The sequence below is a fragment of the Sminthopsis crassicaudata genome, chromosome 1 (genome assembly GCF_048593235.1).
Source record: "Sminthopsis crassicaudata isolate SCR6 chromosome 1, ASM4859323v1, whole genome shotgun sequence".
NCBI lineage: Eukaryota > Metazoa > Chordata > Mammalia > Dasyuromorphia > Dasyuridae > Sminthopsis > Sminthopsis crassicaudata.
The window spans coordinates 596,464,585-596,476,730 of NC_133617.1; the positions used below are offsets into that span (position 1 = coordinate 596,464,585).

General features: G+C 36.7%; 1 protein-coding gene across 2 annotated transcripts in view; it reads left to right on the plus strand.

Annotated features, from left to right (window-relative positions):
- Window positions 1-5,460: 5,460 nt before the first annotated feature.
- Window positions 5,461-12,146, plus strand: part of ELOVL7 (ELOVL fatty acid elongase 7) — a 101,987-nt gene continuing 95,301 nt past the window's right edge. The window contains exon 1 of one of the 2 annotated variants that reach the window (XM_074282434.1): window positions 5,461-5,625. The gene's annotated coding sequence lies outside the window, so the exon portion shown is untranslated. Of the gene's footprint in view, window positions 5,688-12,146 lie in introns of both variants that reach the window. The other variant, XM_074282435.1, reaches the window with a different exon arrangement.

A 12,146-nucleotide genomic window follows, 5' to 3' on the forward strand; every position in this document is an offset into this window, starting at 1 on the left:
TTAAGTGTCTGAAGCCAGATTCATTATTTTATTTTAAGAAATTGCCACAGCCACCCCAACCTTCAGTAACAACCCCCTCTTTCCATCAGTTAGCAGCCATCAACACTGAGGCAAGCACTTGTACTAGAAAAAAAGTTTATGATTTGATAAAGGCTCAGATGATGATCATCATTTTCTAACAATGATGTATTTTAAATTAAAGTATGTACATTTTAAAAGACCCAATATTATTGCAAACTTAATAGATTACAAAAGTACAAATATAACTTTTTATATGTACTGGGAAATAAATTTGTATGACTCTTTATTGTAATAATCGCTTTATTGTGATGGTCTGGAACTGAAACTGTAAATTCTTTGAGATATGCCTGTGGCTATTATGAAGATCAAAAAAGATTATGAATATGAAAGTTCTTTAAAAGCAGTATATAAGTGGAAGTTCTTATAATAATGCCATCTGTATTTCACATACAGTTAAATTCTATGATAAACTTTGGTGTTTAAAACCCTTCACAATTTGGCCCCTTTGTATCTTTCCAAACTTTACAATCAGATGTGATATAACCATATCTTAAACATTTATTAAGCACCTTCATCACATGTAAAGAATTGTGTTAAGTACTGGGGATTCAAATAATAATGGGGAAGGATATCACACAAAAGGAAATTGAAAATAGAGGGGAAATATAAGGGGGAATACTGAAGGTATATGGAGCAGGAGGGCATAATGATGATGGTAGAGGGAAAACTGATAAGAAAATCTCACAGCAAATGAGGAAATGAGCTACAACTGGGATGATGGGTATGGTGGAATCAAAAACAAGCAGAGTAGCTGATAGTAAACAACACCTTACTTCTGTACCTCCTGTTCCTCCCATATACCATTCCATATATTTGCACTAGCTTACTTCCATTCCTAGAATATTTTCTTTCCTAAGTTCTGCCTCCTGGCTCCACTACCTGCCATCTCGCATGTTTATAAATATTTATTTGTTGTCTTTCTCATTAATATGTGGGCTCAATGAAGAAAAGAGTGGTTTCCACTTTGCTTTGTATCAACACTTAACACAATACCAGGTATATAGTGAGTGTATCACCCAAAATAATTTTTTAGAAGAGGATTGCAAAATTCAAACATGTGTGAAACACTGGACTTTGAGTAACAAGACTAAGGAGAATTAGCATGTTATAACACAAGATCAAGATGTCTTGGACTAGCTGACCAAACAGTGATTTTCAATCCTGGACTTAGTCAATGGGTATTCTAAGATCTGGATGTCAGAGAGTAAGGAAAAAGATAGTATTCCCCTACCCAGTAGAATCTATAATTTTGAGTGTTTATCTAATAAATTGCTGAATATGTGCAATTTTCAATATTTCATAGAAAACATGGTCGACTATATGAACTCTTTGAAGGATTGGTTAATTGTTCCTGTGTTGGCATTTGCAGATCAAGCATTGGCAGCCTGGAAGATATATTATACAGGTAGAGTGATGGTGACCAGAAAATCATTATATTTGTTGATAGAGGGCTACTGATAGTGAGATATATTCCATAAATTGGAATTATTGGCTATAAAGTAAATTGTTGCTGAGAAGTTTGTAAACCATGTCTATTGAGCTCACTTCCGAGTAAATGCACATAATTCACTGACATAATTGGAGGAGCATTAAATTGTATGTCTATATCTATATGGTAGTGCTAATGAACTACAAATTCAGTGTGCTAGGGAAGAACAATACATATGAAGAATCACAGAAGTTAAGAACTGGAAGGGAGTTCAGCAGCCATCAGTCTAAACTATGCTCCTCAAAGGGAACACTTTAATGTTCCTGGCAAGTGGTCATTTAATCTTGCTTGAAGACCTTCAACAGAGGGTTATACTTTACCACAAGGCCTGTTCATATTCCTAGGAAAAGGAGAAAAACATATGTTCATTTAAGGGAGCTGAGCCACTGGAAAATTCTAGGAAAATCCTATCAACTTTCATTGATAGGATGTTTACTAGAGATAATAAGCATCCTATCAATGAAAGCAATTTTTATAGCATATTTTGGGACTGTGCTAGTAAATGTTTAACAACTGGCTCTTTGAGAACATGATACACTTTGGGTTTAATTTGCATTATTAAAATTTTCTCCATCACTTTAAGTCTAAACAATAAAAAATAATAAATCAAACCTTGAATGATAGGTAGTAAGAACTAGTACAAGAGGAACATCCAGATGAACTGATAAAAGCCAAGGAAAAGGGATACAACAAGCTTAGTTCCACAGATAGCACCCTCATACTGAGTTCAGAAGTTGGAGGTGTACAAGGTAATACTAGACTTTAAATGACTCAACATACCTGGAGGAACATAAGCACCAACAAGCCTTTGGAAGTATCATGTATAGACTTATCTTTTGCAGAAAAGAAAAATATAACCAAAATCCTAGTTTACTATTTCATTTGCCATACAAGGCCTACCCAACCAAGCTTCTTATAACTTCCACAGTAGCAATGTGTTATTGAAATAGTTATCTACGTATGGTATTTCTGCCAAGATTTGTTCTGATCAAGATTAACAAAGAACAGAAATGATATTCTGGCATCTTTTGGCTATTCAAAGAGGTGCTAGCTTGGCTAAAATCTAGAAGTCTAGATATATATCTTATTATTCTAAAGGGAACCAATCTACAGTTAGAACATTCTAATCACATTATTGAACATGTGAAGACCATGAGATTCATTAACATCAGCATGTGACATTTCTAAAACATGCATATAATATTACTGTGAACAATGACAGAGTTTACTCCATATCTGTAGTTGTGTGGATAAGAGGAATGTTTGCCTATTGATCTATGCCTTACAGATTCTTACAGATTTTAAAGAGATGTGGAGACTGACACCAGCATATCACTTGGCTAAAATATCAACAGAAGCTAAAAGATTAGCATTCTACTAAGTCAAGGAAGGTTTTAGCCCTAAGAGGAACCAAAAATGATATAACAGTTTCACTGTGAAAGACTCCAGCTGGGATTATGGTACTGTGCTCTGGAATTTTGATATTGGTCAAAATATAAAATAATGGTTCATTAAAGAATTGCTCCATACCAAGTAGTTGAAAGATTGATCAATTTATTAGTTTATAATATAGAACCTGAGAAAAGTTGGCTCCTAGAGAGATAATACCTCATAATCACCTGCAGCCCACAAAGGAGTTAGCTATATTCTCTGAAATCCAATAGGGGAGTCATGAGGAATCAAGCTCCAAGAATAGTCTTGGAGTCCACTAGGTATAACTGAAAAGCAGATGACTTAATAGTAACCAAGATAAAAATGGGGATAAAAATGAAATCACACCTTGGTACCCTCTTGAATCTGGGGTACCTGTTACAACTGCTTGTAGGAAGCAGTCTTTGTAGAAAGAGGGTTAAATTCACTATCTATCCCATTCCTACTTACTAATCCAGATGTGACATTTCTAAAGGAACTGAGACTTCCCATATGTTTAAAGCATTAAGGGGTTGAAGCCAGTGGTAGTCAGCTTGGGCTATTCACAGATCCAATACTGAAACCAAAAGACAATGGATGTGAGGACATGAAGGGTCAAAGTTGATTGAAGCAAGTCACCACAAAATCATGAGAACTATTTGGCCAGTGAACAGGCCAATAATATGATATATTCATTATGAATGAAATGTCACCAAAGTATCTACTAGTTGTATGTACATGACACATTCTGTATGTAACCATACAGATGTGATATAGCATAAGCTTTCCATCCATAAAGTTACTGCCCTAGGTTATGCACTCATATCTTCTTTCCTGGCCTATTGCAATAATCTTTTAACTTGATCCTCTACTTCAGGGTTCTTTTGATTCTAGTCAATTCTTCAACTAGCTCTTAAAGTGTCTTTACTAAAGCCTTAGTCTGTTTTGCCCCATCCCAACCACTCAGCAAACTCCAACAGTTCTCCAATATCTCTCTAGTATTTCTTCATTCATACTAAAATTGTAGTATGTTTCGCCCTATCCTAATCACTCAGCAAACTCCAACAGTTCTCCAATACCTCTAGTATTTCTTCCTTGGTATTTAAAAATCACTGTGAAAAATGAAATAAGCAGGACCAAGAAAATGGGTAAATGGAACAAAAATATTACAGAACAAAGAAAAGTGAATGTTGAGAAATTATAAATAAGCATCTTCCCCTCCCCAAGAAATAAGAGATCTCTTTCTCCAATTCCTTTGCAGAGGTAAGATATAGATATGGATATAGAGCAGCACAAATGCAAATACATACATACATACATATATATGTACATGCATATATATGTCCTACATAGAGGTATATGAACAAGTATATACATAGGTAAAAAGCCAGCACATGTCAAATTTTAAGACCAAGTACTACAATTATCAAATACTATAATCACTATAATCCTGTGAAGTATATAGGCCAAGTACTGTAATCATTAAGAGGAGAGGTTCATTAAAATCAATCAAGTATTTTGACGGGCCCCAAGGGAAATGTCATCAACAATTTTTCAGGTTGCTAAGTGCATACACAGATTTATCTCTATCTCTATCTCTATATCCATAAACTTACCTTTATTCTCGAGGGGGAAAACATCATGAAAACAACTAGATACATTGTATATCTATAATGTATAGCTATATCTACCTAATAAGCTATGGCTATAATCTATTTGTGGCTATTGACAGATATAGATGTTGTGATCTATAATATGGATATAGATAGATTTAGATCTATATGTTATATTGCCTAGTTATTTTTAGGCATGTTTCCCCCTTTAGAGAATAAGCCCCTTGAAAGCAGGAATTTTTGTTTGTTTCTTTGTAGTTTCAGGCCTTAGAAAGATCCTGACATGCAGTAGATGCTGAATAAGCATGTGTTAAAGGAATGAATGGATTCAGCCAGATCTTTCCATTCCACATTCCCTTACACTGTACATCTGAGGTCATCCACATTTACAAGGGATGACTAAGCATCCAGAAGATATCAAATGGTGAGTGGCATTTTAGTCCAAAACAAACGAACAAATAAATCGATCAGGAGAAATATTATTAATACATAACCTAATATCTTAAACAGAAGCTGTTTGTTCCCTCTCCTTACAGTTCTGTTCTGGGAAGTGTAAGAGATTTGGCTTCAAGTTCCAGGAGGCTTGTCTATATTCCTTGGCTGCAGACGACTAGCTGAAGGCCTGCCAGAGGCCCCACTCTCTGCTGTTCCCTCCTGAACTGGGGCCCCCAGGGTCTCTCTCTCTTTTTCTCTCTCTCTTTCTCTCTCTCTCAGTACCTGACCGCGCCCGGGCGGGTTGGGCTGGGCTATCCCGCCCCCCTAATCACGCTACGGGGTGGGCGGGAGAGCTGGGCAAGTAACTCCCTCAGCTGGTTTTTCTCCTCCCCTTTTTTCTACTTTTTTTTTTTTCCCTAGCTGCTCCTCTGCGAAGGCGGCAGGGGCCGCTGTGCGGAGGTCGGCTGAACAACTCCCTTAAATCCAGTGCTGTGTGCGCTCCGCTGCGCTTCCCTCCTGCTCTGTGGTTCCCAAGACTAGCGCTCGGCCAGGCGTCTTCCCCTTTGCGCGCCGCTTCGCTCCACCCTGCGCCAGCTCGTGAGTGCTACTCTCCCTCGGGTGGGAAACGAACTTTGTTTGGAGTGGAATCTCTCTCCAAGGTTTGGGACCTGGGCGAGGTATCGGGAGAGGAGGAGGACAGAGTAATTTAGGGGAACCTGAAAGCTCTTGAGAATCCAGGTGTCCTGAGATTGAGATGCCTGGATTTCGGGGTGAATAGGAGTGGAGCCCCCACATCACGATGGGAACGACCTTTTAATAGGGATCTGAAATGAGAAAGGAGGCCGTTCTCTCAGCTGTAGATCCCGTAGTGCTGCTGCTTAATGGGGGGCGGGGGGAGCGGAGAGACAAACCGAAATGTGATGCACACCAGCTTTCCCTCTCTTCCTTCTCTTCTAATGTCCCAAGGGAATCAATTGACAGATTGATGTTGTAGACCACCACCGAGGGAGGGGAACTGGTAGGAAGTTCTCTCGGTTCCGGGATGGTAGGTTTCGCCCTCTATGGAGTGCCCCAGCACGGCGCCCTACACCAGGCTTCCAACCGCGTGGGTCCCCGGAGAGAAAAGGTGTTCAGCGGGGATCTGCCCTTGAAGTACAGAGGTCATCCTGATTTGACCGTACCACTGACGGGCACACTCTTGCTCTCATTTTTGCCTCTAATTATTAGCTCTCTGGATTATCAGAATTCCCTAACTTCCTTGCCCTTCCTAGTCTTTTTGTGCTCTAGCAGCCCGGAATCCACTTTGGGCGTTGCACTTGGCGCCGTGTACTGTTTCTTTGGCTCCCCGAACTACATCCTGTACTGGTAGCTTTTGCTGGTCGGAGAAGGATGAGTAGTAGTTTTTACTTGTAAAACTGGTCGTGCCAGAGATGGGAAATGGGAAAGAGTTGTTGCTTTTTCCCCTTCCAGGTACTTGGATAAGGAAAAGAATCTTTCTAGTCATCCAACTTTTGTTTTGTTAAATGTTCAGTGTCTGCTATGTGCAGAGCATTGTCTTAGATAAAGAATGCAATGGGTATAAAAATACAACCGGTTTTTGAGAAGCTCACAATTCAAGTAATCCGAACTATTTACGACCTCTTAGCCAGAGAAGTATTCCTCCTCTTTGGATCCTTTATCTCTGATCTAAACTTGTTGGTATCTCCTTTTATATACATTTTCCCTGGGCCCTTCTTATCACTTTAAGGCTCCTTTCTGTTATTCTATCCCTTGAGGTAAATAGATGGGAACTACTTTGTAAACCTTTGTACACACACACACACACACACACACACATACACACATTTTTATTTATTACAAACTTTCCTTAAAAATAATGTTTTATAGGTGAAGCTCACTTTAAATTTCTTCACATATACTTTCTTTGTCCTCTTGAAATCTGGCTTCCTGTTCTTTCCAAGGTCACCAACCACCTTACTTATTGCCAAATCAATTGGCCTTTTTCTTAGCCCTCTTTTTTCACCTCCCTGCTGTTTTAAAAAACCATTAACTCTCCTTTCTTTGATTTCTCTTTTTGTGGTTTCTCAAAAACACCATTTTGATTCCCTCTCTGATTGGATATTCTTATTTTGTCTCTTTCTCTGGACTCATTTTTCCTCCTTCCAGCCTTCCCTAAATTCATATAGTCCAGGACTAAGGCCTCTGCTACAGGTTTTTCTGTTTATACGTTCTTTTATGAAGGAGGTCTCATCCAAGTTCATGATTTAAACTATCTCTTCTTGATAGTTCCCTTGTTTACCTTTGCTGCTCCGATTTCCTTCCTGAATTATCCCACAGCATCTTGAATTGCCTTCTACAATTTTTCATTTGGATTATTCCATTATCATTTCAAAGTCAAACTTTATGAAATGGAATTCAACTGATCTTTTTTCTCAAAGAAAGTTTCCCCTCTGGACTCACAATTTTTCAGTGGTACTATCTATTATTTTCATAATTGCCAACATTTGGAAATTTTAGCCAGCTATGACTTTTTCTACTATTTTGTTTTACATACTCCCATCCCTCATGTCCAATTTTCTAAGTTCTGCTGTTTTCATTGTAATCTCTTGTATCCACTTTTTCCTTTTCTACTATTACTACTCATTCTATTATTACTCTCATCACCTTGAAGCTGAACTATTTCAATAGTGTTCTAATTTTTCTCCCAGATTGTAGTATTCCTTTATAATCTGTCCTAACCGCCACTGCCACATTATTATCAAAACAGCTTTGTACATGAAACTCCCCTGTATTAAGAAATTCAATATCTCTACATCCTATGGAATAAAGTCCTAATGCCATAGCTTCATGTCCAAGGGAACATAACTTTTTTACCTTATCTCTTATTTCACTCTTATATGGACCTTCCATTCCAGGCAAACTGACTTATATTACTATCCACAACCTCTTCTTTCTTCTTGATACCTTTTTCTTCCTTTACTGTTCTAATACTGCTGTCTTCTCGTTTTCTTACATATCCTTCTTCATCTTTGGCTAATTACTCCTTCCACCAATTAACTATGGGTATCTTTCAAAAATTCTACTTTTAACTCTCTTTTTTTTCTTTGGTAATTTTATCCACTCCCTTTTAGTTCACCATTTATCAAATGTGCCATGTTCTAGGCACCATGTTAGGAGCTGGATATAAAAAGCTAAAGACTTCCTGCCCTCAAGGAATTTATATTCTATTTGTGAGATCTAATGTGCTCACAAGTAAATAACAAGAATACATACAATTTAAAAAATTTCAAAAAGGAAAGAATGCTAATAACTAGAGTTATCAAGAGAAGCCTGCTATAAGAAGTGGTATGTGTGCAATGTTTTGAAGAAAACCTAGGATGTAGGAAGGCAAAAGTGAAGTGAGATAGCTAGCATTCCAAGCAAGAGAAGAGCTTGGATAAAAGTGCAGAGACTGGAGATGCTTTTCAAGCCAGTTTGACTGGAATGGAGAGAGCATGAAGAGGATTCTTTCTATTATTGCTTTTATATAGTTGATTCCCAGATTTGTATGGTGGATACTGGTCTCTTTTCCAACTTCATTTCTGAATCTACAATTGCTTATGTTCAACATTTTCATTTTATACTACCTCAAAATTAACACATCTAAAACTAATGCTCCCTTCAAAATGTCTGTCTTCTCCCAATATCTGTATTTCTAGAGCTGATATTGCCCACCATCCTTCCAGATTTCACATTGCCAAATCATTTTTGACTCTTCTCTCTCCCTTTGCTTTCCTTTTTTCCGTCTAATAAATTTATTTATTTTTTATACACATTGCTTTATGAATTATGTTGGGAGAGAAAAATCAGAGCAAAAGAGGAAGACTATGGGAGAGATAAAAAAAAAAAAAAAAGAAGTGAACATAACATGTGTTGATTTACATTCAATCTCCTTAGTTCTTTTTCTGGATGCAGATGTCATTTTCTGTCCAAAGTCCGTTTGGGACTGCTGTGGGTCACTGAACTGACAACCAAATCTTTCATAGTTGGTCATCATACATTCTTGCTGTTATTTTATACAATATATTCCTAGTTCTGCTTGTTTCCCTGAGCATCAGTTCATGTAAATCTTTCCAAGTCTTTCTGAAATTAGCTTGTTCATTTTTTTTTATAGAACAATAATATTCCATTACCTTCATATTCCACAGCTTTTTCAGCCATTTCCCAGCTGATGGGCATCTACTCATTGTCCAATTCTTTGCCACCATAAAAAGAGCTGCTACAAGCGCTACTACTGGGATTATATCCCAAAGAAATACTAAAGAGCGGAAAGAGACATATATGTGCCAAAATGTTTGTGGCAGCTCTTTTTGTTGTAGCTAGAAACTGGAAGATGAATGGATGTCCATCAGTTGGAGAATGGTTGGGTAAATTGTGGTATATGAAAGTTATGGAATATTATTGCTCGGTAAGAAATGACCAGCAGGAGGAATACAGAGAGGGTTGGAGAGACTTAAATCAACTGATGCTGAGTGAAATGAGCAGAACCAGAAGATCACTGTATACTTCAACAACAATACTGTATGAGGATGTATTCTGATGGAAGTGGAAATCTTCAACATAAAGAAGATCCAACTCACTTCCAGTTGATCAATGATGGACAGAGGTAGATACACCCAGAGAAGAAACACTGGGAGGGGAATGTAAATTCTTAGCACTAATATCTGTCTGCCCAGGTTGCATGTACCTTCGGATTCTAATGTTTATTGTGCAACAAGAAAATGATATTCACACACATGTATTGTACTTAGACTATATTGTAACACACGTAAAATGTATGGTATTGCCTGTCGTCGGGGGGAGGGAATAGAGGGAGGGGGGGTAATTTGGAAAAATGAATACAAGGGATAATATTATAAAAAATATATATATATAATAAAAAAAAAAAAAAAAGAGCTGCTACAAACATTTTTGCATATGTGGGTCCTTTTCCCTCCTTTATGATTTCCTTGGGATACAGACCAAAGAAAGGCACTCCTGGGTCAAAAGTTATGCCCAGTTTTATTACCTTTGGACATAGTTCCAAATTGCTCTCCAGAATGGTTGAATCATTTTATAAACTCCATCAACAATGTATTAGTGGCCCAGTTTTCCAACATTTATCATTATCTTTTTCTATCATCTTAGCCAAGCTGAGAGATGTGAGGTGTACCTCAGAGTTGTTTTAATTTTATTACTCTAATTAATAATGATTTAGAACATTTTTTCACATGACTATAGATGGCTTTAATTTCATCAACTGAAAATTGTCTGTTCATATCCTTTAAACATTTATCGATTAGGGAATGATTTGAATTCTTATAAATTTGGCACCATTCTTTATATATTGTAGAAATGAGATCTTTATCATAAATACTAGTTGTAAAGATTTTTTCCCCAGTTTTGTACTTCCCTTTTAATGTTGTTTATGTTGGTTTTGTTTATGCAATACCTTTTTAATGTATTTTGCCTTTCATAATATTGTTTCTTTCTTTTTGGTCATAAATTCTTCTCTTCTCCAAAGATCTGATAGATAAATTATCCCTTGTTCTCCTAATTTGTTTATATCATCCTTTATGTCCAAATCATGTACCCATTTTTGACCTTATTTTGGTATGGGATGTGAGATGAAGAGCTATGCCCAGTTCCTGACATATTATTTTCCAGTTTTTCCAGCAATTTTTGTCAAATAGTGAGTTCTTATTCCAGAAGCTGGAGTTTGGGGGTTTATCAAATGTTAGATTGCTCTAGGCCCTGATTATCCTGTTGTGCGCATCTAATCTGTTCTACTGATCCACTACTCTATTAAGTGTACTACTCTTAGGCAGTACCAAATAATTTTTGACTGTTGCTTTGTAATATAGTTTTAGGTTTGGTGCTGCTAAATCTCTAGCCTTTGTATTTTTTTTTCATTAATTCCCTTGATATTCTTGACCTTTTTTTCTTCCAGATGAATTTTGTTATTATTTTTTCTAGTTCTATTAAAATAATGTTTTGGCAGTTTGATTGGTATGGCACTGAACAAGTAGGCCAATTTAGACAGAATTGTTATTTTTATTATATTAGCTCAGCCCTACCCATGAGCAATTGGTATTTTCCCAATTGTTTAAGTCTGATTTTATTTGTATGAGAAATGTTTTGTAATTATGTTCATATAGTTCTTGGATTTGTCCTGGCAGGTAAACCCCCCAAGTAATTTATTTTATCTACAATAATTTTAAATGGAATTTCTCTTTCTATCTCTTGCTGATGAGCTTTGCCAGTAATATATAGAAATGCTGATGATTTGTGTGGGTTTATTTTATATCTTGCAACTTTGCTAACACTGTTAATTGTTTTCAGTAGATTTTTGGATAATTTTTTTCTAGGATTCTCTAAGTATATCATTATATCATCTGTAATCTCCTTTTGCTTTCAAAACAAGTCAGTGTCTAAGTCATGTTCATGCCATATCTTTCATAGATCCTCTAGTCTTCAGTCATGCTGTCGTAACCCCAATTCATGCTCCAGTTTTCTTTTTCTGAAATATTCTAATAACATCTTCATTGGTCTACTTACTAGCTTCTTCCAATGTAAGCATAACACAGATTTCAAAATAATCTTGGAAGATTACAGGGAGTACAGATCTAATCATGTTTTTCCCTTGATTAAATGCATTCAGTAACAAGGGTTTTCTGTAAGGCAAAGTACAAACTCCTTAGTTTGTTAATAAGATACTCCAAACTGACTATAATCTACCTGTTATCGCTTTATTTTACTCTCCTCTCTATTCCAGTCAAATTCAATTGCTAGACATTCCCTAAAATGACTTTAAGTGATTTCCTTTTCTCCAATGATCTGGATATCTGATTTCAATCTCTTTTGCAAATACAACTTCCACCAAGTAACTCTACTATTATCTCCCCAGTGATTTTTAGTAGCAGCCAATCTGGTAATTCTCAGATGCTGTTTAGCATTGGATTCTGACTCTTTTGGCAATACTATAAATTATCTGAGGAAAAAAGGAAATGTTGGTTTGCCATATAGAAGCACGTCATTTAACCAAGATTGCCTCACATCTTTCCTGCATTGGGCTAAATTGATAGATTCATAGATTATCA